Source organism: Blennius ocellaris (assembly GCF_963422515.1).
Source record: "Blennius ocellaris genome assembly, contig: SCAFFOLD_25, whole genome shotgun sequence".
In the NCBI taxonomy this organism is placed as follows: Eukaryota; Metazoa; Chordata; class Actinopteri; order Blenniiformes; family Blenniidae; genus Blennius; species Blennius ocellaris.
Window position 1 is genome coordinate 1,020,571 of NW_027661976.1, and position 23,847 is coordinate 1,044,417.

Here is a 23,847-nt window from a genome sequence, read left to right on the forward strand (position 1 = left end):
AAAGAGCTGATGAGGGAAACGATCTGAACGACTGAAACGATCTGAACGACTGAAAAGAGCTGAACGACTGAAAAGATTTGAACGACTGAAACGATCTGAACGACGGAAACGATCTGAACGACTGAAACGATCTGAACGAAGGAAACAATCTGAACGACTGAAACGATCTGAACGACGGAAAAGAGCTGATGAGGGAAACGATCTGAACGACGGAAACGATCTGAACGACGGAAACGAACTGAACGACTGAAACGATCTGAACGACTGAAACAATCTGAACGACAGAAACGATCTGAACGACGGAAACAAACTGAACGACTGAAAAGAGCTGAACGACTGAAAAGATCTGAACGACTGAAACGATCTGAACGACGGAAACGATCTGAACGACGGAAACGATCTGAACGACTGAAACGATCTGAACAAAGGAAACGATCTGAACGACTGAAACGATCTGAACGACGGAAAAGAGCTGATGAGGGAAACGATCTGAACGACTGAAACAATCTGAACGACGGAAACGATCTGAACGACTGAAACGATCTGAACAAAGGAAACGATCTGAACGACTGAAACGATCTGAACGACGGAAAAGAGCTGATGAGGGAAACGATCTGAACGACGGAAACGATCTGAACGACTGAAACGATCTGAACGACTGAAACGAGCTGAACGACGGAAACGAACTGAACGACTGAAACGATCTGAACGACTGAAACGATCTGAACGACGGAAACGATCTGAACGACTGAAATGATCTGAACGACTGAAACGATCTGAACGACTGAAACGATCTGAACGACTTAAAAGAGCTGATGAGGGAAACGATCTGAACGACTGAAACGATCTGAACGACGGAAACGATCTGAACGACAGAAACGAGCTGAACGACGGAAACGATCTGAACGACTGAAACGATCTGAACGACTGAAACGATCTGAACGACTTAAAAGAGCTGAACGACTGAAACGATCTGAACGACGGAAACGAACTGAACGACTGAAACGATCTGAACGACTGAAACGATCTGAACGACTTAAAAGAGCTGAACGACTGAAACGATCTGAACGACGGAAACGAGCTGAACGACTGAAACGAACTGAACGACTGAAACGATCTGAACGACGGAAACGAACTGAAAGACAGAAACGATCTGAACGACTGAAACGATCTGGACGACGGAAAAGAGCCGATGAGGGAAACGATCTGAACGACTGAAACGATCTGAACGACTGAAACAATCTGAACGACGGAAAAGAGCTGAACGACGGAAACGACCTGATCGACTTAAAAGAGCTGATGAGGGAAACGATCTGAACGACTGAAACGATCTGAACGAAGGAAACGATCTGAACGACTGAAACGATCTGAACGACGGAAAAGAGCTGATGAGGGAAACGATCTGAACGACTGAAACGATCTGAATGACTGAAACGATCTGAACGACGAAAACAAACTGAACGACGGAAACGAACTGAACGACGGAAACGATCTGAACGACGGAAACGATCTGCACGACGGAAACGATCTGAACGACTTAAAAGAGCTGATGAGGGAAACGATCTGAACGACTGAAACGATCTGAACGACTGAAAAGAGCTGAACGACTGAAACGATCTGAACGAAGGAAACGATCTGAACGACTGAAACGATCTGAACGACGGAAAAGAGCTGATGAGGGAAACGATCTGAACGACGGAAACGAACTGAACGACTGAAACGATCTGAACGACTGAAACAATCTGAACGACAGAAACGATCTGAACGACGGAAACAAACTGAACGACTGAAAAGAGCTGAACGACTGAAAAGATCTGAACGACTGAAACGATCTGAACGACGGAAACGATCTGAACGACGGAAACGATCTGAACGACGGAAACGATCTGAAAGACGGAAACGATCTGAACGACTGAAACGATCTGAACGACTGAAAAAATCTGAACGACGGAAACGATCTGAACGACTGAAACGATCTGAACGAAGGAAACGATCTGAACGACTGAAACGATCTGAACGACGGAAACGATCTGCACGACGGAAACGAACTGAACGACTTAAAAGAGCTGAACGACGGAAACGATCTGAACGACAGAAACGATCTGAACGACTTAAAAGAGCTGAATGATGGAAACGATCTGCACGACGGAAACGAACTGAACAACGGAAACGAGCTCCACGATTGAAACGATCTGAACGACGGAAATGATCTGAACGAATTAAAAGAGCTGATGAGGGAAACGATCTGAACGACTGAAACGATCTGAACGACGGAAACGAGCTGAACGACTGAAACGATCTGAACGACGGAAACGATCTGAACGACGGAAACGAGCTGAACGACGGAAACGATCTGAACGACTGAAACGATCTGAATGACTGAAAAGAGCTGAACGACTGAAAAGATCTGAACGACTGAAACGATCTGAACGACGGAAACGATCTGAACGACGGAAACGATCTGAAAGACGGAAACGATCTGAACGACTGAAACGATCTGAACGAAGGAAACGATCTGAACGACTGAAACGATCTGAACGACGGAAAAGAGCTGATGAGGGAAGCGAGCTGAACGACGGAAACGAACTGAACGACTGAAATGATCTGAACGACGGAAAAGAGCTGATGAGGGAAACGATCTGAACGACTGAAACGATCTGAATGACTGAAACGATCTGAACGACTGAAACGAGCTGAACGACGGAAACGAACTGAACGACTGAAACGATCGGAACGACTGAAACGAGCTGAACGACGGAAACGAACTGAACGACTGAAACGATCTGAACGACTGAAACGATCTGAACGACTGAAAAGAGCTGAACGACTGAAAAGATCTGAACGACTGAAACGATCTGAACGACGGAAACGATCTGAACGACGGAAACGATCTGAAAGACGGAAACGATCTGAACGACTGAAACGATCTGAACGACTTAAAAGAGCTGAACGACTGAAACGATCTGAATGACTGAAAAGAGCTGAACGACTGAAAAGATCTGAACGACTGAAACGATCTGAACGACGGAAACGATCTGAACGACGGAAACGAACTGAACAACGGAAACGATCTGAACGACAGAAACGATCTGAACGACTGAAACGATCTGAACGACGGAAACGATCTGAACGACGGAAACGATCTGAACGACGGAAACGAGCTGAACGACTGAAACGATCTGAACGACGGAAACGATCTGAACGACGGAAACGATCTGAACGACGGAAACGATCTGAACGACGGAAACGATCTGCACGACGGAAACGAACTGAACGACGGAAACGATCTGAACGACAGAAACGATCTGAACGACGGAAACGAGCTGAACGACTGAAACGATCTGAACGACGGAAACGATCTGCACGACGGAAACGAACTGAACAACGGAAACGATCTGAACGACGGAAACGATCTGAACGACGGAAACGAGCTGAACGACTGAAACGATCTGAACGACGGAAACGATCTGAACGACGGAAACGAGCTGAACGACGGAAACGATCTGAACGACTGAAACGATCTGAACGACTGAAACGATCTGAATGACTGAAAAGAGCTGAACGACTGAAAAGATCTGAACGACTGAAACGATCTGAACGACGGAAACGATCTGAACGACGGAAACGATCTGAAAGACGGAAACGATCTGAACGACTGAAACGATCTGAACGAAGGAAACGATCTGAACGACTGAAACGATCTGAACGACGGAAAAGAGCTGATGAGGGAAACGAGCTGAACGACGGAAACGAACTGAACGACTGAAACGATCTGAACGACGGAAAAGAGCTGATGAGGGAAACGATCTGAACGACTGAAACGATCTGAATGACTGAAACGATCTGAACGACTGAAACGAGCTGAACGACGGAAACGAACTGAACGACTGAAACGATCGGAACGACTGAAACGAGCTGAACGACGGAAACGAACTGAACGACTGAAACGATCTGAACGACTGAAACGATCTGAACGACTGAAACGATCTGAACGACTTAAAAGAGCTGATGAGGGAAACGATCTGAACGACTAAAACGATCTGAACGACGGAAACGATCTGAACGACAGAAACGATCTGAACGACTGAAATGATCTGAACGACTGAAACGATCTGAACGACTGAAACGATCTGAACGACTTAAAAGAGCTGATGAGGGAAACGATCTGAACGACTAAAACGATCTGAACGACGGAAACGATCTGAACGACAGAAACGATCTGAACGACGGAAACAAACTGAACGACGGAAACGAACTGAACGACGGAAACGATCTGAACGACGGAAACGATCTGAACGACTGAAACGATCTGAACGACTGAAACGATCTGAACGACTTAAAAGAGCTCATGAGGGAAACGATCTGAACGACTGAAACGATCTGAACGACTGAAAAGAGCTGAACGACTTAAAAGAGCTGATGAGGGAAACGATCTGAACGACTGAAACGATCTGAACGACTGAAAAGAGCTGAACGACTGAAAAGAGCTGAACGACTGAAACGATCTGAACGACGGAAACGAGCTGAACGACTGAAACGAACTGAACGACTGAAACGATCTGAACGACTGAAACGATCTGGACGACGGAAAAGAGCCGATGAGGGAAACGATCTGAACGACTGAAACGATCTGAACGACTGAAACAATCTGAACGACGGAAACGATCTGAACGACTGAAACGATCTGAACGACTTAAAAGAGCTGATGAGGGAAACGATCTGAACAACTGAAACGATCTGAACGACTGAAAAGAGCTGAACGACTGAAACGAACTGAACGACTGAAACGATCTGAACGACGGAAACGATCTGCACGACGGAAACGAACTGAACGACTTAAAAGAGCTGATGAGGGAAACGATCTGAACGACTGAAACGATCTGAACGACTGAAAAGAGCTGAACGACTGAAACGAACTGAACGACTGAAACGAACTGAACGACGGAAACGATCTGAACGACGGAAACGATCTGAACGACTGAAACGATCTGAACGACTTAAAAGAGCTGATGAGGGAAACGATCTGAACGACTGAAACGATCTGAACGACTGAAAAGAGCTGAACGACTGAAAAGAGCTGAACGACTGAAACGATCTGAACGACGGAAACGAGCTGAACGACTGAAACGAACTGAACGACTGAAACGATCTGAACGACGGAAACGAAATGAACGACTGAAACGATCTGAACGACTGAAACGATCTGAACGACAGAAACGAACTGAACGACTGAAACGATCTGAACGACTGAAACGATCTGAACGACAGAAACGAACTGAACGACTGAAACGAACTGAACGACTGAAACGATCTGAACGACGGAAACGATCTGCACGACGGAAACGAACTGAACGACTTAAAAGAGCTGAACGACGGAAACGATCTGAACGACAGAAACGACCTCATCGATGTAAACAATCTGAACGACTGAAACGATCTGAACGACGGAAACGATCTGAACGACGGAAACGAGCTGAACGACGGAAACGATCTGAACGACTGAAACGATCTGAACGACTGAAACGATCTGAATGACTGAAAAGAGCTGAACGACTGAAAAGATCTGAACGACTGAAACGATCTGAACGACGGAAACGATCTGAACGACGGAAACGATCTGAAAGACGGAAACGATCTGAACGACTGAAACGATCTGAACGAAGGAAACGATCTGAACGACTGAAACGATCTGAACGACGGAAAAGAGCTGATGAGGGAAACGAGCTGAACGACGGAAACGAACTGAACGACTGAAACGATCTGAACGACGGAAAAGAGCTGATGAGGGAAACGATCTGAACGACTGAAACGATCTGAATGACTGAAACGATCTGAACGACTGAAACGAGCTGAACGACGGAAACGAACTGAACGACTGAAACGATCGGAACGACTGAAACGAGCTGAACGACGGAAACGAACTGAACGACTGAAACGATCTGAACGACTGAAACGATCTGAACGACTGAAACGATCTGAACGACGGAAACGACCTGAACGACGGAAACAAACTGAACGACTGAAAAGAGCTGAACGACTGAAAAGATCTGAACGACTGAAACGATCTGAACGACGGAAACGATCTGAACGACGGAAACGATCTGAAAGACGGAAACGATCTGAACGACTGAAACGATCTGAACGAAGGAAACGATCTGAACGACTGAAACGATCTGAACGACGGAAACGAGCTGAACGACGGAAACGATCTGAACGACTGAAACGATCTGAACGACGGAAACGATCTGAACGAAGGAAACGATCTGAACGACGGAAACGATCTGAACGACTGAAACGATCTGAACGACGGAAACGAGCTGAACGACGGAAACGAACTGAACGACTGAAACGATCTGAACGACTGAAACGATCTGAACGACGGAAACGATCTGAACGACTGAAACGATCTGAACGACGGAAACGATCTGAACGACTGAAACGATCTGAACGACGGAAACGAGCTGAACGAAGGAAACGATCTGAACGACTGAAACGATCTGAACGACGGAAACGATCTGAACGACTGAAACGATCTGAACGACGGAAACGAGCTGAACGACGGAAACGAACTGAACGACTGAAACGATCTGAACGACTGAAACGATCTGAACGACGGAAACGATCTGAACGACTGAAATGATCTGAACGACTGAAACGATCTGAACGACTGAAACGATCTGAACGACTTAAAAGAGCTGATGAGGGAAACGATCTGAACGACTAAAACGATCTGAACGACGGAAACGATCTGAACGACAGAAACGATCTGAACGACTGAAATGATCTGAACGACTGAAACGATCTGAACGACTGAAACGATCTGAACGACTTAAAAGAGCTGATGAGGGAAACGATCTGAACGACTAAAACGATCTGAACGACGGAAACGATCTGAACGACAGAAACGATCTGAACGACGGAAACAAACTGAACGACGGAAACGAACTGAACGACGGAAACGATCTGAACGACGGAAACGATCTGAACGACTGAAACGATCTGAACGACTGAAACGATCTGAACGACTTAAAAGAGCTCATGAGGGAAACGATCTGAACGACTGAAACGATCTGAACGACTGAAAAGAGCTGAACGACTTAAAAGAGCTGATGAGGGAAACGATCTGAACGACTGAAACGATCTGAACGACTGAAAAGAGCTGAACGACTGAAAAGAGCTGAACGACTGAAACGATCTGAACGACGGAAACGAGCTGAACGACTGAAACGAACTGAACGACTGAAACGATCTGAACGACTGAAACGATCTGGACGACGGAAAAGAGCCGATGAGGGAAACGATCTGAACGACTGAAACGATCTGAACGACTGAAACAATCTGAACGACGGAAACGATCTGAACGACTGAAACGATCTGAACGACTTAAAAGAGCTGATGAGGGAAACGATCTGAACAACTGAAACGATCTGAACGACTGAAAAGAGCTGAACGACTGAAACGAACTGAACGACTGAAACGATCTGAACGACGGAAACGATCTGCACGACGGAAACGAACTGAACGACTTAAAAGAGCTGATGAGGGAAACGATCTGAACGACTGAAACGATCTGAACGACTGAAAAGAGCTGAACGACTGAAACGAACTGAACGACTGAAACGAACTGAACGACGGAAACGATCTGAACGACGGAAACGATCTGAACGACTGAAACGATCTGAACGACTTAAAAGAGCTGATGAGGGAAACGATCTGAACGACTGAAACGATCTGAACGACTGAAAAGAGCTGAACGACTGAAAAGAGCTGAACGACTGAAACGATCTGAACGACGGAAACGAGCTGAACGACTGAAACGAACTGAACGACTGAAACGATCTGAACGACGGAAACGAAATGAACGACTGAAACGATCTGAACGACTGAAACGATCTGAACGACAGAAACGAACTGAACGACTGAAACGATCTGAACGACTGAAACGATCTGAACGACAGAAACGAACTGAACGACTGAAACGAACTGAACGACTGAAACGATCTGAACGACGGAAACGATCTGCACGACGGAAACGAACTGAACGACTTAAAAGAGCTGAACGACGGAAACGATCTGAACGACAGAAACGACCTCATCGATGTAAACAATCTGAACGACTGAAACGATCTGAACGACGGAAACGATCTGAACGACGGAAACGAGCTGAACGACGGAAACGATCTGAACGACTGAAACGATCTGAACGACTGAAACGATCTGAATGACTGAAAAGAGCTGAACGACTGAAAAGATCTGAACGACTGAAACGATCTGAACGACGGAAACGATCTGAACGACGGAAACGATCTGAAAGACGGAAACGATCTGAACGACTGAAACGATCTGAACGAAGGAAACGATCTGAACGACTGAAACGATCTGAACGACGGAAAAGAGCTGATGAGGGAAACGAGCTGAACGACGGAAACGAACTGAACGACTGAAACGATCTGAACGACGGAAAAGAGCTGATGAGGGAAACGATCTGAACGACTGAAACGATCTGAATGACTGAAACGATCTGAACGACTGAAACGAGCTGAACGACGGAAACGAACTGAACGACTGAAACGATCGGAACGACTGAAACGAGCTGAACGACGGAAACGAACTGAACGACTGAAACGATCTGAACGACTGAAACGATCTGAACGACTGAAACGATCTGAACGACGGAAACGACCTGAACGACGGAAACAAACTGAACGACTGAAAAGAGCTGAACGACTGAAAAGATCTGAACGACTGAAACGATCTGAACGACGGAAACGATCTGAACGACGGAAACGATCTGAAAGACGGAAACGATCTGAACGACTGAAACGATCTGAACGAAGGAAACGATCTGAACGACTGAAACGATCTGAACGACGGAAAAGAGCTGATGAGGGAAACGATCTGAACGACGGAAACGATCTGAACGACTGAAACGATCTGAACGACGGAAACGAGCTGAACGACGGAAACGAACTGAACGACTGAAACGATCTGAACGACTGAAACGATCTGAACGACGGAAACGATCTGAACGACTGAAATGATCTGAACGACTGAAACGATCTGAACGACTGAAACGATCTGAACGACTTAAAAGAGCTGATGAGGGAAACGATCTGAACGACTAAAACGATCTGAACGACGGAAACGATCTGAACGACAGAAACGATCTGAACGACGGAAACAAACTGAACGACGGAAACGAACTGAACGACGGAAACGATCTGAACGACGGAAACGATCTGAACGACTGAAACGATCTGAACGACTGAAACGATCTGAACGACTTAAAAGAGCTCATGAGGGAAACGATCTGAACGACTGAAACGATCTGAACGACTGAAAAGAGCTGAACGACTTAAAAGAGCTGATGAGGGAAACGATCTGAACGACTGAAACGATCTGAACGACTGAAAAGAGCTGAACGACTGAAAAGAGCTGAACGACTGAAACGATCTGAACGACGGAAACGAGCTGAACGACTGAAACGAACTGAACGACTGAAACGATCTGAACGACTGAAACGATCTGGACGACGGAAAAGAGCCGATGAGGGAAACGATCTGAACGACTGAAACGATCTGAACGACTGAAACAATCTGAACGACGGAAACGATCTGAACGACTGAAACGATCTGAACGACTTAAAAGAGCTGATGAGGGAAACGATCTGAACAACTGAAACGATCTGAACGACTGAAAAGAGCTGAACGACTGAAACGAACTGAACGACTGAAACGATCTGAACGACGGAAACGATCTGCACGACGGAAACGAACTGAACGACTTAAAAGAGCTGATGAGGGAAACGATCTGAACGACTGAAACGATCTGAACGACTGAAAAGAGCTGAACGACTGAAACGAACTGAACGACTGAAACGAACTGAACGACGGAAACGATCTGAACGACGGAAACGATCTGAACGACTGAAACGATCTGAACGACTTAAAAGAGCTGATGAGGGAAACGATCTGAACGACTGAAACGATCTGAACGACTGAAAAGAGCTGAACGACTGAAAAGAGCTGAACGACTGAAACGATCTGAACGACGGAAACGAGCTGAACGACTGAAACGAACTGAACGACTGAAACGATCTGAACGACGGAAACGAAATGAACGACTGAAACGATCTGAACGACTGAAACGATCTGAACGACAGAAACGAACTGAACGACTGAAACGATCTGAACGACTGAAACGATCTGAACGACAGAAACGAACTGAACGACTGAAACGAACTGAACGACTGAAACGATCTGAACGACGGAAACGATCTGCACGACGGAAACGAACTGAACGACTTAAAAGAGCTGAACGACGGAAACGATCTGAACGACAGAAACGACCTCATCGATGTAAACAATCTGAACGACGTAAACGATCTGAACGACGGAAACGATCTGAACGACTTAAAAAAGCTGAATGATGGAAACAATCTGAACGACGGAAACGAACTGAACGACGGAAACGATCTGCACGACGGAAACGAACTGAACAACGGAAACGAGCTGAACGATTGAAACGATCTGAACGACGGAAATTATCTGAACGAATTAAAAGAGCTGATGACGGAAACGATCTGAACGACTGAAACGATCTGAACGACGGAAACGAGCTGAACGACGGAAACGAACTGAACGACTGAAACGATCTGAACGACAGAAACGATCTGAACGACTGAAACGAACTGAACGACTGAAACGATCTGAACAACGGAAACGACCTCATCGACGGAAACGATCTGAACGACTGAAACGATCTGAACGACTGAAACGAACTGAACGACTGAAACGAGCTGAACGACTGAAACGAACTGAACGACTGAAACGATCTGAACGACGGAAACGAGCTGAACGACTGAAACGAACTGAACGACTGAAACGATCTGAACTACGGAAACGACCTCATCGACGGAAACGATCTGAACGACTGAAACGATCTGAACGACGGAAACGATCTGAACGACAGAAACGATCTGAACGACTGAAACGATTTGAATGACTGAAACGATCTGAACGACTGAAACGATCTAAACGACGGAAACGATCTGAAAGACAGAAACGATCTGAACGACTGAAACGATCTGGACGACGGAAAAGAGCCGATGAGGGAAACGATCTGAACGACTGAAACGATCTGAACGACGGAAACGACCTGAAAGACAGAAACGATCTGAACGACTGAAACGATCTGCACGACGGAAACGATCTGAACGACTGAAACGATCTGAACGACGGAAACGATCTGAACGACGGAAACGATCTGAACGACTGAAACGATCTGAACGACTTAAAAGAGCTGATGAGGGAAACGATCTGAACGACTGAAACGATCTGAACGACTGAAAAGAGCTGAACGACTGAAACGATCTGAACGAAGGAAACGATCTGAACGACTGAAACGATCTGAACGACGGAAAAGAGCTGATGAGGGAAACGATCTGAACGACGGAAACGATCTGAACGACTGAAACGATCTGAACGACTGAAACGAGCTGAACGACGGAAACGAACTGAACGACTGAAACGATCTGAACGACTTAAAAGAGCTGAACGACGGAAACGATCTGAACGACTGAAACAATCTGAACGACGGAAAAGAGCTGATGAGGGAAACGATCTGAACGACTGAAACGATCTGAATGACTGAAACGACCTCATCGATGTAAACAATCTGAACGACGTAAACGATCTGAACGACGGAAACGATCTGAACGACTTAAAAGAGCTGAATGATGGAAACAATCTGAACGACGGAAACGAACTGAACGACGGAAACGATCTGCACGACGGAAACGAGCTGAACGATTGAAACGATCTGAACGACGGAAACGAACTGAACAACGGAAACGAGCTGAACGATTGAAACGATCTGAACGACGGAAATTATCTGAACGAATTAAAAGAGCTGATGACGGAAACGATCTGAACGACTGAAACGATCTGAACGACGGAAACGAGCTGAACGACGGAAACGAACTGAACGACTGAAACGATCTGAACGACAGAAACGATCTGAACGACTGAAACGAACTGAACGACTGAAACGATCTGAACAACGGAAACGACCTCATCGACGGAAACGATCTGAACGACTGAAACGATCTGAACGACTGAAACGAACTGAACGACTGAAACGAGCTGAACGACTGAAACGAACTGAACGACTGAAACGATCTGAACGACGGAAACGAGCTGAACGACTGAAACGAACTGAACGACTGAAACGATCTGAACTACGGAAACGACCTCATCGACGGAAACGATCTGAACGACTGAAACGATCTGAACGACGGAAACGATCTGAACGACAGAAACGATCTGAACGACTGAAACGATTTGAACGACTGAAACGATCTGAACGACTGAAACGATCTAAACGACGGAAACGATCTGAAAGACAGAAACGATCTGAACGACTGAAACGATCTGGACGACGGAAAAGAGCCGATGAGGGAAACGATCTGAACGAGTGAAACGATCTGAACGACGGAAACGATCTGAACGACAGAAACGATCTGAACGACTGAAACGATCTGAACGACGGAAACGACCTGAAAGACAGAAACGATCTGAACGACTGAAACGATCTGGACGACGGAAAAGAGCCGATGAGGGAAACGATCTGAACGACTGAAACAATCTGAACGACGGAAAAGAGCTGAACGACGGAAACGACCTGATCGACTTAAAAGAGCTGATGAGGGAAACGATCTGAACGACTGAAACGATCTGAACGACTGAAACGATCTGAACGACGGAAACGAACTGAACGACGGAAACGAACTGAACGACGGAAACGATCTGAACGACGGAAACGATCTGCACGACGGAAACGATCTGCACGACGGAAACGATCTGAACGACTGAAACGATCTGAACGACTGAAACGATCTGAACGACTGAAACGATCTGAACGACGGAAACAAACTGAACGACGGAAACGAACTGAACGACGGAAACGATCTGAATGACGGAAACGATCTGCACGACGGAAACGATCTGAACGACTGAAACGATCTGAACGACGGAAACGATCTGAACGACGGAAACGATCTGAACGACTGAAACGATCTGAACGACTTAAAAGAGCTGATGAGGGAAACGATCTGAACGACTGAAACGATCTGAACGACTGAAAAGAGCTGAACGACTGAAACGATCTGAACGACGGAAACGATCTGAACGACGGAAACGATCTGAAAGACGGAAACGAGCTGAACGACTGAAACGATCTGAACGAAGGAAACGATCTGAACGACTGAAACGATCTGAACGACGGAAAAGAGCTGATGAGGGAAACGATCTGAACGACGGAAACGATCTGAACGACTGAAACGATCTGAACGACTGAAACGAGCTGAACGACGGAAACGAACTGAACGACTGAAACGATCTGAACGACTTAAAAGAGCTGAACGACGGAAACGATCTGAACGACAGAAACAATCTGAACGACGGAAAAGAGCTGATGAGGGAAACGATCTGAACGACTGAAACGATCTGAATGACTGAAACGATCTGAACGACTGAAACGAGCTGAACGACGGAAACGAACTGAACGACTGAAACGATCTGAACGACTGAAACGATCTGAACGACAGAAACGATCTGAACGACGGAAACAAACTGAACGACTTAAAAGAGCTGAACGACTGAAAAGATCTGAACGACTGAAACGATCTGAACGACGGAAACGATCTGAACGACGGAAACGATCTGAAAGACGGAAACGATCTGAACGACTGAAACGATCTGAACGAAGGAAACGATCTGAACGACTGAAACGATCTGAACGACGGAAAAGAGCTGAACGACGGAAACGAACTGAACGACTGAAACGATCTGAACGACTTAAAAGAGCTGAACGACGGAAACGATCTGAACGACTGAAACAATCTGAACGACGGAAAAGAGCTGATGAGGGAAACGATCTGAACGACTGAAACAATCTGAACGACGGAAAAGAGCTGATGAGGGAAACGATCTGAACGACTGAAACGATCTGAACGACTGAAACGATCTGAACGACGGAAACGATCTGAACGACTGAAACGATCTGAACGACTGAAACGATCTGAACGACTGAAACGATCTGAACGACGGAAACGATCTGAACGACTGAAACGATCTGAACGACTGAAACGATCTGAACGACGGAAACGATCTGAACGACTGAAACGATCTGAACGACTTAAAAGAGCTGAACGACGGAAACGATCTGAACGACTGAAACAATCTGAACGACGGAAAAGACCTGATGAGGGAAATGATTTGAAGGACTGAAACGAACTGAACGACGGAAACGATCTGAACGACAGAAACGATCTGAACGACGGAAAAGATCTGAACGACTTAAAAGAGCTGAACGATGGAAACGACCTGAACTACGGAAACGATCTGAACGACTGAAACGATCTGAAAGACTGAAAAGAGCTGAACGAGTGAAACGATCTGAACGACGGAAACGAACTGAACGACTGAAACGATCTGAACGACTGAAACGATCTGAACGACTGAAACGATCTGAACGACGGAAACGATCTGAACGACTGAAACGATCTGAACGAAGGAAACGATCTGAACGACTGAAACGATCTGAACGACGGAAAAGAGCTGATGAGGGAAACGATCTGAACGACGGAAACGATCTGAACGACTGAAACGATCTGAACGACTGAAACGAGCTGAACGACGGAAACGATCTGAATGACTGAAACGATCTGAACGACTGAAACGAGCTAAACGACGGAAACGAACTGAACGACTGAAACGATCTGAACGACTGAAACGATCTGAACGACAGAAACGATGTGAACGACGGAAACGAACTGAACGACTGAAACAATCTGAACGACGGAAAAGAGCTGATGAGGGAAACGATCTGAACGACTGAAACGATCTGAACGACTGAAACGATCTGAACGACGGAAACGATCTGAACGACTGAAACGATCTGAACGACTGAAACGATCTGAACGACGGAAACGATCTGAACGACGGAAACAAACTGAACGACGGAAACGAACTGAACGACGGAAACGATCTGAACGACGGAAACGATCTGAACGACTGAAACGATCTGAACGACTGAAACGATCTGAACGACGGAAACGATCTGAACGACTGAAACGATCTGAACGACTGAAACGATCTGAACGACGGAAACGATCTGAACGACTGAAACGATCTGAACGACTTAAAAGAGCTGAACGACGGAAACGATCTGAACGACTGAAACAATCTGAACGACGGAAAAGAGCTGATGAGGGAAACGATCTGAACGACTGAAACAATCTGAACGACGGAAACGATCTGAACGACGGAAACGAGCTGATGAGGGAAATGATTTGAAGGACTGAAACGAACTGAACGACGGAAACGATCTGAACGACAGAAACGATCTGAACGACGGAAAAGATCTGAACGACTTAAAAGAGCTGAACGATGGAAACGACCTGAACTACGGAAACGATCTGAACGACTGAAACGATCTGAAAGACTGAAAAGAGCTGAACGAGTGAAACGATCTGAACGACGGAAACGAACTGAACGACTGAAAAGATCTGAACGACAGAAACGATCTGAACGACTGAAACGATCTGAACGACTGAAACGATCTGAACGACGGAAACGATCTGAACGACTGAAACGATCTGAACGACGGAAACGGGCTGAACGACGGAAACGAGCTGAACGACTGAAACGATCTGAACGACGGAAACGATCTGAACGACTTAAAAGAGCTGATGAGGGAAACGATCTGAACGACGGAAACGACCTCATCGACGGAAACGATCTGAACGACTTAAACGATCTGAACGACGGAAAAGAGCTGATGAGGGAAACGATCTGAACGACTGAAACGATCTGAATGACTGAAACGATCTGAACGACTGAAACGATCTGAACGACGGAAACGATCTGAACGACAGAAACGATCTGAACGACGGAAACGAACTGAACGACGGAAACGAACTGAACGACGAAAACGATCTGAACGACGGAAACGATCTGAACGACTGAAACGATCTGAACGACTGAAACGATCTGAACGACGGAAACGATCTGAACGACTGAAACGATATGAACGACGGAAACGGACTGAACGACGGAAACGAGCTGAACGACTGAAACGATCTGAACGACGGAAACGATCTGAACGACTTAAAAGAGCTGATGAGGGAAACGATCTGAACGACGGAAACGACCTCATCGACGGAAACGATCTGAACGACTTAAACGATCTGAACGACTGAAACGATCTGAACGACGGAAACGATCTGAATGACTGAAACGATCTGAACGAAGGAAACGATCTGAACGACTGAAACGATCTGAACGAAGGAAACGATCTGAACGACTGAAACGATCTGAACGACGGAAAAGAGCTGATGAGGGAAACGATCTGAACGACTGAAACGATCTGAACGACGGAAACGATCTGAACGACTGAAATGATCCGAACGACGGAAACGAACTGAACGACGGAAACAATCTGAACGACGGAAAAGAGCTGATGAGGGAAACGATCTGAACGACTGAAACAATCTGAACGACGGAAACGATCTGAACGACGGAAACGAGCTGATGAGGGAAATGATTTGAAGGACTGAAACGAACTGAACGACGGAAACGATCTGAACGACAGAAACGATCTGAACGACGGAAAAGATCTGAACGACTTAAAAGAGCTGAACGATGGAAACGACCTGAACTACGGAAACGATCTGAACGACTGAAACGATCTGAAAGACTGAAAAGAGCTGAACGAGTGAAACGATCTGAACGACGGAAACGAACTGAACGACTGAAAAGATCTGAACGACAGAAACGATCTGAACGACTGAAACGATCTGAACGACTGAAACGATCTGAACGACGGAAACGATCTGAACGACTGAAACGATCTGAACGACGGAAACGGGCTGAACGACGGAAACGAGCTGAACGACTGAAACGATCTGAACGACGGAAACGATCTGAACGACTTAAAAGAGCTGATGAGGGAAACGATCTGAACGACGGAAACGACCTCATCGACGGAAACGATCTGAACGACTTAAACGATCTGAACGACGGAAAAGAGCTGATGAGGGAAACGATCTGAACGACTGAAACGATCTGAATGACTGAAACGATCTGAACGACTGAAACGATCTGAACGACGGAAACGATCTGAACGACAGAAACGATCTGAACGACGGAAACGAACTGAACGACGGAAACGAACTGAACGACGAAAACGATCTGAACGACGGAAACGATCTGAACGACTGAAACGATCTGAACGACTGAAACGATCTGAACGACGGAAACGATCTGAACGACTGAAACGATATGAACGACGGAAACGGACTGAACGACGGAAACGAGCTGAACGACTGAAACGATCTGAACGACGGAAACGATCTGAACGACTTAAAAGAGCTGATGAGGGAAACGATCTGAACGACGGAAACGACCTCATCGACGGAAACGATCTGAACGACTTAAACGATCTGAACGACTGAAACGATCTGAACGACGGAAACGATCTGAATGACTGAAACGATCTGAACGAAGGAAACGATCTGAACGACTGAAACGATCTGAACGAAGGAAACGATCTGAACGACTGAAACGATCTGAACGACGGAAAAGAGCTGATGAGGGAAACGATCTGAACGACTGAAACGATCTGAACGACGGAAACGATCTGAACGACTGAAATGATCCGAACGACGGAAACGAACTGAACGACGGAAACAATCTGAACGACGGAAACGATCTGAACGACTGAAACGATCTGAACGACTGAAACGATCTGAACGACGGAAACGATCTGAACGACTGAAACGATCTGAACGACTTAAAAGAGCTGATGAGGGAAACGATCTGAACGACTGAAACGATCTGAACGACGGAAACGATCTGAACGACAGAAACGATCTGAACGACGGAAACAAACTGAACGACGGAAACGAACTGAACGACGGAAACGATCTGAACGACGGAAACGATCTGAACGACTGAAACGATCTGAACGACTGAAACGATCTGAACGACGGAAACGATCTGAACGACTGAAACGATCTGAACGACTTAAAAGAGCTGATGAGGGAAACGATCTGAACGACTGAAACGATCTGAACGACTGAAAAGAGCTGAACGACTGAAAAGAGCTGAACGATTGAAACGATCTGAACGACGGAAACGAGCTGAACGACGGAAACAATCTGAACGACGGAAACGATCTGAACGACTGAAACGATCTGAACGACTGAAACGATCTGAACGACGGAAACGATCTGAACGACTGAAACGATCTGAACGACTTAAAAGAGCTGATGAGGGAAACGATCTGAACGACTGAAACGATCTGAACGACGGAAACGATCTGAACGACAGAAACGATCTGAACGACGGAAACAAACTGAACGACGGAAACGAACTGAACGACGGAAACGATCTGAACGACGGAAACGATCTGAACGACTGAAACGATCTGAACGACTGAAACGATCTGAACGACGGAAACGATCTGAACGACTGAAACGATCTGAACGACTTAAAAGAGCTGATGAGGGAAACGATCTGAACGACTGAAACGATCTGAACGACTGAAAAGAGCTGAACGACTGAAAAGAGCTGAACGATTGAAACGATCTGAACGACGGAAACGAGCTGAACGACTGAAACGAACTGAACGACTGAAACGATCTGAACGACGGAAACGAACTGAACGACTGAAACGATCTGAACGACTGAAACGATCTGAACGACAGAAACGAACTGAACGACTGAAACGAACTGAACGACTGAAACGATCTGAACGACGGAAACGATCTGCACGACGGAAACGAACTGAACGACTTAAAAGAGCTGAACGACGGAAACGATCTGAACGACAGAAACGACCTCATCGATGTAAACAATCTGAACGACGTAAACGATCTGAACGACGGAAACGATCTGAACGACTTAAAAGAGCTGAATGATGGAAACGAACTGAACGATTGAAACGATCTGAACGACGGAAACGATCTGAACGACTGAAATGATCTGAACGACGGAAACGAACTGAACGACGGAAACGATCTGAACGACGGAAACGATCTGAACGACTGAAACGATCTGAACGACTGAAACGATCTGAACGACTTAAAAGAGCTGATGAGGGAAACGATCTGAACGACTGAAACGATCTGAACGACGGAAACGATCTGAACGACGGAAACAAACTGAACGACGGAAACGAACTGAACGACGGAAACGATCTGAACGACGGAAACGATCTGAACGACTGAAACGATCTGAACGACTGAAACGATCTGAACGACGGAAACGATCTGAACGACTGAAACGATCTGAACGACTGAAACGATCTGAACGACGGAAACGATCTGAACGACTGAAACGATCTGAACGACTGAAACGATCTGAACGACTGAAACAATCTGAACGACGGAAAAGATCTGAACGACGGAAACGAGCTGATGAGGGAAATGATTTAAAGGACTGAAACGAACTGAACGACGGAAACGATCTGAACGACAGAAACGATCTGAACGACGGAAAAGATCTGAACGACTTAAAAGAGCTGAACGATGGAAACGACCTGAACTACGGAAACGATCTGAACGACTGAAACGATCTGAAAGACTGAAAAGAGCTGAACGAGTGAAACGATCTGAACGACGGAAACGAACTGAACGACTGAAAAGATCTGAACGACAGAAACGATCTGAACGACTGAAACGATCTGAACGACTGAAACGATCTGAACGACGGAAACGGACTGAACGACGGAAACGAGCTGAACGACTGAAACGATCTGAACGACGGAAACGATCTGAACGACTTAAAAGAGCTGATGAGGGAAACGATCTGAACGACGGAAACGACCTCATCGACGGAAACGATCTGAACGACTTAAACGATCTGAACGACTGAAACGATCTGAACGACGGAAACGATCTGAACGACTGAAACGAACTGAACGACTGAAACGATCTGAACGGCTGAAACGATCTGAATGACTGAAACGATCTGAACGAAGGAAACGATCTGAACGACTGAAACGATCTGAACGAAGGAAACGATCTGAACGACTGAAACGATCTGAACGACGGAAAAGAGCTGATGAGGGAAACGATCTGAACGACTGAAACGATCTGAATGACTGAAACGATCTGAACGACGGAAACGATCTGAACGACTGAAATGATCTGAACGATGGAAACGAACTGAACGACGGAAACGATCTGAACGACGGAAACGATCTGAACGACTGAAACGATCTGAACGACTGAAACGATCTGAACGACGGAAACGATCTGAACGACTGAAACGATCTGAACGACTTAAAAGAGCTGATGAGGGAAACGATCTGAACGACTGAAACGATCTGAACGACGGAAACGATCTGAACGACTGAAACGAACTGAACGACTGAAACGATCTGAACGACGGAAACGATCTGCACGACGGAAACGAACTGAACGACTTAAAAGAGCTGAACGACGGAAACGATCTGAACGACGGAAACGATCTGAACGACTTAAAAGAGCTGAATGATGGAAACAATCTGAACGACGGAAACGAACTGAACGACGGAAACGATCTGCACGACGGAAACGAACTGAACAACGGAAACGAACTGAACGATTGAAACGATCTGAACGACGGAAACGATCTGAACGACTGAAATGATCTGAACGACGGAAACGAACTGAACGACGGAAACGATCTGAACGACGGAAACGATCTGAACGACTGAAACGATCTGAACGACTGAAACGATCTGAACGACGGAAACGATCTGAACGACTGAAACGATCTGAACGACTTAAAAGAGCTGATGAGGGAAACGATCTGAACGACTGAAACGATCTGAACGACGGAAACGATCTGAACGACGGAAACGATCTGAACGACGGAAACAAACTGAACGACGGAAACGAACTGAACGACGGAAACGATCTGAACGACGGAAAAGAGCTGATGAGGGAAACGATCTGAACGACTGAAACGATCTGAACGACTGAAACGATCTGAACGACGGAAACGATCTGAACGACTGAAACGATCTGAACGACTGAAACGATCTGAACGACGGAAACGATCTGAACGACGGAAACAAACTGAACGACGGAAACGAACTGAACGACGGAAACGATCTGAACGACGGAAACGATCTGAACGACTGAAACGATCTGAACGACTGAAACGATCTGAACGACGGAAACGATCTGAACGACTGAAACGATCTGAACGACTGAAACGATCTGAACGACGGAAACGATCTGAACGACTGAAACGATCTGAACGACTTAAAAGAGCTGAACGACGGAAACGATCTGAACGACTGAAACAATCTGAACGACGGAAAAGAGCTGATGAGGGAAACGATCTGAACGACTGAAACAATCTGAACGACGGAAACGATCTGAACGACGGAAACGAGCTGATGAGGGAAATGATTTGAAGGACTGAAACGAACTGAACGACGGAAACGATCTGAACGACAGAAACGATCTGAACGACGGAAAAGATCTGAACGACTTAAAAGAGCTGAACGATGGAAACGACCTGAACTACGGAAACGATCTGAACGACTGAAACGATCTGAAAGACTGAAAAGAGCTGAACGAGTGAAACGATCTGAACGACGGAAACGAACTGAACGACTGAAAAGATCTGAACGACAGAAACGATCTGAACGACTGAAACGATCTGAACGACTGAAACGATCTGAACGACGGAAACGATCTGAACGACTGAAACGATCTGAACGACGGAAACGGGCTGAACGACGGAAACGAGCTGAACGACTGAAACGATCTGAACGACGGAAACGATCTGAACGACTTAAAAGAGCTGATGAGGGAAACGATCTGAACGACGGAAACGACCTCATCGACGGAAACGATCTGAACGACTTAAACGATCTGAACGACGGAAAAGAGCTGATGAGGGAAACGATCTGAACGACTGAAACGATCTGAATGACTGAAACGATCTGAACGACTGAAACGATCTGAACGACGGAAACGATCTGAACGACAGAAACGATCTGAACGACGGAAACGAACTGAACGACGGAAACGAACTGAACGACGAAAACGATCTGAACGACGGAAACGATCTGAACGACTGAAACGATCTGAACGACTGAAACGATCTGAACGACGGAAACGATCTGAACGACTGAAACGATATGAACGACGGAAACGGACTGAACGACGGAAACGAGCTGAACGACTGAAACGATCTGAACGACGGAAACGATCTGAACGACTTAAAAGAGCTGATGAGGGAAACGATCTGAACGACGGAAACGACCTCATCGACGGAAACGATCTGAACGACTTAAACGATCTGAACGACTGAAACGATCTGAACGACGGAAACGATCTGAATGACTGAAACGATCTGAACGAAGGAAACGATCTGAACGACTGAAACGATCTGAACGAAGGAAACGATCTGAACGACTGAAACGATCTGAACGACGGAAAAGAGCTGATGAGGGAAACGATCTGAACGACTGAAACGATCTGAATGACTGAAACGATCTGAACGACGGAAACGATCTGAACGACTGAAATGATCCGAACGACGGAAACGAACTGAACGACGGAAACAATCTGAACGACGGAAACGATCTGAACGACTGAAACGATCTGAACGACTGAAACGATCTGAACGACGGAAACGATCTGAACGACTGAAACGATCTGAACGACTTAAAAGAGCTGATGAGGGAAACGATCTGAACGACTGAAACGATCTGAACGACGGAAACGATCTGAACGACAGAAACGATCTGAACGACGGAAACAAACTGAACGACGGAAACGAACTGAACGACGGAAACGATCTGAACGACGGAAACGATCTGAACGACTGAAACGATCTGAACGACTGAAACGATCTGAACGACGGAAACGATCTGAACGACTGAAACGATCTGAACGACTTAAAAGAGCTGATGAGGGAAACGATCTGAACGACTGAAACGATCTGAACGACTGAAAAGAGCTGAACGACTGAAAAGAGCTGAACGATTGAAACGATCTGAACGACGGAAACGAGCTGAACGACGGAAACAATCTGAACGACGGAAACGATCTGAACGACTGAAACGATCTGAACGACTGAAACGATCTGAACGACGGAAACGATCTGAACGACTGAAACGATCTGAACGACTTAAAAGAGCTGATGAGGGAAACGATCTGAACGACTGAAACGATCTGAACGACGGAAACGATCTGAACGACAGAAACGATCTGAACGACGGAAACAAACTGAACGACGGAAACGAACTGAACGACGGAAACGATCTGAACGACGGAAACGATCTGAACGACTGAAACGATCTGAACGACTGAAACGATCTGAACGACGGAAACGATCTGAACGACTGAAACGATCTGAACGACTTAAAAGAGCTGATGAGGGAAACGATCTGAACGACTGAAACGATCTGAACGACTGAAAAGAGCTGAACGACTGAAAAGAGCTGAACGATTGAAACGATCTGAACGACGGAAACGAGCTGAACGACTGAAACGAACTGAACGACTGAAACGATCTGAACGACGGAAACGAACTGAACGACTGAAACGATCTGAACGACTGAAACGATCTGAACGACAGAAACGAACTGAACGACTGAAACGAACTGAACGACTGAAACGATCTGAACGACGGAAACGATCTGCACGACGGAAACGAACTGAACGACTTAAAAGAGCTGAACGACGGAAACGATCTGAACGACAGAAACGACCTCATCGATGTAAACAATCTGAACGACGTAAACGATCTGAACGACGGAAACGATCTGAACGACTTA